This window comes from Elephantulus edwardii, unplaced genomic scaffold (genome assembly GCF_000299155.1).
Source record: "Elephantulus edwardii isolate Elephantulus edwardi_28Jun2011 unplaced genomic scaffold, EleEdw1.0 scaffold00169, whole genome shotgun sequence".
Taxonomy (NCBI): domain Eukaryota; kingdom Metazoa; phylum Chordata; class Mammalia; order Macroscelidea; family Macroscelididae; genus Elephantulus; species Elephantulus edwardii.
In genome coordinates, this window is record NW_006399919.1 from 6914627 (window position 1) to 6918861 (window position 4235).

A 4235-nucleotide genomic window follows, 5' to 3' on the forward strand; every position below is an offset into this window, starting at 1 on the left:
TAGACATTCCCAGTGCTATTTGTCTTTTAATTTCCTGTTTGTTGGTACCAAAAGTGTTGATTGTAGAGCCAAGCAAACTGAAGCTGTCAACAATCTCAATCTCTTCACCATCTATCATGATGCTGCCAATTGGCCCAGTGGTGAGAATCTTTGTCTTTTGGATGTTGAGCTTAAATCCATATTGAAGGCTGCAAACCTTGATCTTCTGTAGCAAGCACCTCAGGTCCTCCTCAGTTTCGGCAAGCAGGATTATGTCATCTGCGTAATGCAGATTGTTGATGAGTCTACCTCTAATCCTGGCGCCAAACTTTTCATAGAGCACAGCCTCCCAGATAATCTGTTCTGCATATAGATTGAAAAGATATGTATCTAGGACATATCCTTGATGCACACCCTTCCCAATTTTGAACCACACAGTGTTTCCTTGCTCTGTTCTGACGACTGCCTCCTGGTTCAATTATGGGTTTCACATAAGCACAATCAAGGGTGCTGGGATTCCCATTCTTCCCAAAGTCTGCCACAGTTTGTTGTGATCCACACAGTCAAATGGCTTTGCACAGACAATGAAACACAGATAGGCATTCCTCCAGTACTCCCTGCTTTCAGCCAAGATCCATCTGACATTAGCTATAATATCCTTAGTGCCGCAGCCTCTTCTAAATCCAGCCTGCACTTCAGGCAGTTCTTTGTTGATGTGCTGTTCTAGTCATTTTTTTATGATCTTCAGCAGAATCACTCTGTTGGATAACCTTTCTCTGGAATGGGAACAAATACGGATCTCTTCCAGTCAGTAGGCCAGATGGTTGTCAACCAGATTTCTTGGCACAACTTGGTGAGCACATCAGGGCAGCATCTATTTGTTGAAATATGTCAATCAGTATGCCATCAATTCCTGGGGCCTTGTTTTTTCTCAATTCTTTAAGAGAAGCTTGAACTTCCTCCTTAATGCCCACAGGCTCTTGCTCATACTTTGTTTCATGAAATTCTTCTGTGTCAAGCAATTCTTACATTAAAATCACAATTTAAAAAATATAGAGGGGCAAAAGAGAGAAAGCCCACTCCTTGAAAAAAGTCATACATTCTGACAAAGCTGAAGGGTTATATAAAGAAAGAAAGACTCTCCAAAAGATGAGTTGGCATAATGATTATGACAAAGGACTTGAGCATATCAGAGAACATGAGGGTGGAATAGGATGGAGAAGGTTCAGATTTGTTGCTCATAGGGTCACTATGAGTCATAATTGTCTCCATGGCACCTAACAACAAAAACTTTATACAAATAATCCATCTTGCCCAAAAGGTCAAATATTTTTCTAACACTGAATGGTTTCCAAAACTGAAGTATCTCATATAATCAGTGTAGAAGATACATTACATAAAAAAAGAAACCAATCTGGATGGAATATTTGATATAAGATTTTCTTTTCTAACGAGAAAATGAGACTAAGGGTAAGTATAGCTCCAGGCTATAGCTTAAAATCTTTCACGAGTCTTGGGGACTGGAGCCTCCCTCCACTCTGGAAGTCGGCTAACTGGTGGAATGGCTGGTGTCTCAATGGCAGCTCATCTTTGTGGCATTCAGGCAAGGGAAGTTTCTGGAGTCCTTTGTGTGTGTGTGTTTTACTGTTCTTTTTTGCCCCTCAAAAGTAGGTGGGCTGCCCTGAGCCTTAGACTAAGGGTAAGTAAACGTGGAGCCTGCTCCACGCTGTAGCTTAAAATCCTGTATGTAATGTCTTTCGTTCATACGGTCTCTATGAGTTGCCTACGACTGAATGGCACTTAACAACAGCATAGAGAGAGATCAGTTGGCCTAGTGGACAGAAAGTGATGCTACCCAGCCAAAGGTGGGTAACTCTAATCCACAGCCCTTAGGCCTGTTTTTAATTGTTTTTGGTGAAGCATTCTTCTAGGTTGCATAGCCCTGGTCTGTCCACTTGCTGGTACAGAGGTAACTCATTGTTGCTGTGAAGCTGAACACTGTGACACTGACGTGCCATATGAGATAATGGTCACCAGTGGTGGACAGTGTTTGGTGGAGCTCCCCAATTAAAACCAGCTTGGAAGCAGGAGTGATATCCACTTCTGAAATAGCTTGCCTGTGGAAACCTTTTGTAGCTGGAGAGAAGATGAAAGTTATACAAGTGTTCAGGTCTTTTGTTCATAGTGTCGCTATGAATCACATACGACTCGATGGCACTTAACAACAACAACAACAACAATTCATATATTTAGATGAAGTTGTTGTTGTTGTTGCTGTTATGTGCCATCGAGTCAGAAATGGCAGCCAGTGTTGACCCTCCAATGGCACAAGAAGAGAATACCCGTCATTCTCCCACTGAGCACTTGGTGGATTTGAACCATGTCCCTTCAGGTTAACATGTTGCCACAAATGATGGCTATAGCTGTCCTGCACATTTTAATTCATAAAAAAGGAACATCATTTGTACAAAGTGTACTAATGTATTTGTTAATTAATCAGTAATACATCGGGGAGGGGGGGGGAATGTGACATTCCAGATAACATATCAATTGTTTTCTGGGAGATTTTTCAAGTTTAACAATTAGGAATATTTCTGCCGTCGAAGAGTTTTCATGGAAAAACTGTGACAAAATGTGATAATTTTCATTTCCAAACATACGACTGTTGTTCAATTTCATATGGCAGTCATAAACAATTGGGGGGAAAAATTTGTTTCTAAGCATGGTCGTCATTTTAAAAGTGTGTGGGAACGTGTTAACAGTACCATTCCTTATCATTAAGTCACCAGAGCTCCCTTACTTAAAGAAGCTCTCTAAATAATAGAAAACTAAGTTCTTTTTTTCTATATATACTTAATAACTGGCCATTATTGCAAAGAATATTTACTTCAGTAGAATGAGTACTTTGAAAGTATTGTTGTTGCTAGGTGCTGTGGAGGCAACTTCAACTCATAACCACCTATGAAAAACAGGTCAGAACCTTGCTGTACTCTGCACCATCCTCAAGATCATCACCATGCTCAAGTCCGTTGTTAGAGTCACTGTGTCAGTTCATCTCACTGAGAATCTTCCCATTTTTCACTGGCCTTTCACAGTGTGAAGTCTTTTTCTAAGGACTGGAACCTTCTGACATGTGCAAAATATGTGAGATGAACGTCCACCATACTTGCCTCTAAAGAGCATCTTGGTTGAACTTCCTTCAAGACGGACTTGTTTGGATTGCTGCTGGCTGCTGCAGCTGTCAGAGCTGGAGAGAGGGACTGAGCAGAGCAGCCCTGGAAGATCAGCACTGGCTGCTGCTGGAGCCCAATCCACTAACCAGTTTCTTAAACAATTAGATCTATAGCCTAACTGGCAACTTGTCGATGTGTATGAATTGGGTCCTGCATGGTACCATGGCGAGTCTATGCAGTGTTACTTCTCTTCCCTGTTACAGAACAGTCTGAAGTATTCAGAACGGAAGAAGAGGAAAAGAAAATCTCAGGGAAAGAATGTTACATCATCAGTATATTTCACGAAGTAAACAATCATCTATGCCTGTGGAACAATTGGACTGACCCATGCTGTCGTTAACAATAGAAAAGATGTGCTTTGAATCTGGACCAACCTTGAAAAATTCCTATAAAGTCTATGTCAATAAGCCCTGAACAAAGAGCCAGATACTTGGAGAACTCTGATGCTATTCAAGTTACTGAAAAGACCAGTGTTCATGAAGCACCAGGTATAGATGAGAAAGTAGATCTTCGTTTTATTGCATTAGTTCATGCAGACAGGCTTCTCTCTGAACTAGATGGATAGAAACCATTTCCAATTAACCATGCGAAAACTACCAATGAAACTTATGGAAATTTATGCAACATGACTCAGATGAACTAAAAATGAATGCAATTGCTTTTTCTGCAGCATAGCTTGTTAATAATGGAAACCCCCCAATACTGTATCATTTGCAACAAAAATTAACTTTCTGCTGCTACACACTATAACTCAAATGTTTTGATATTTTCATTAACATGACTAAAAAAAAAACTTTGTGAATTTTTTTTAAAGACTTGTTTGTTCTTTTCATGGTCTTTGCCAACGCCACGATTCAAAGCCATCAATTCTTCTTTGTTCTTCCTTATTCATTGTTTACTTTTCACATGCATAGGAAGCATTCAGAAATATCATGGTTTGGATCAGACACTTTAGTCTCTAAATGGGTATCCTTGCCATTCAGCACTTTAGAGAGGTCTTTGACAGCAGATTTTCCCAATGCA

General features: G+C 40.3%; 1 pseudogene; it reads left to right on the forward strand.

The window, feature by feature from the left end:
- The window catches only part of LOC102873699, an 11709-nt pseudogene extending 7822 nt beyond the window's left edge, over window positions 1-3887 (forward strand).
- Window positions 3888-4235: the final 348 nt, after the last annotated feature.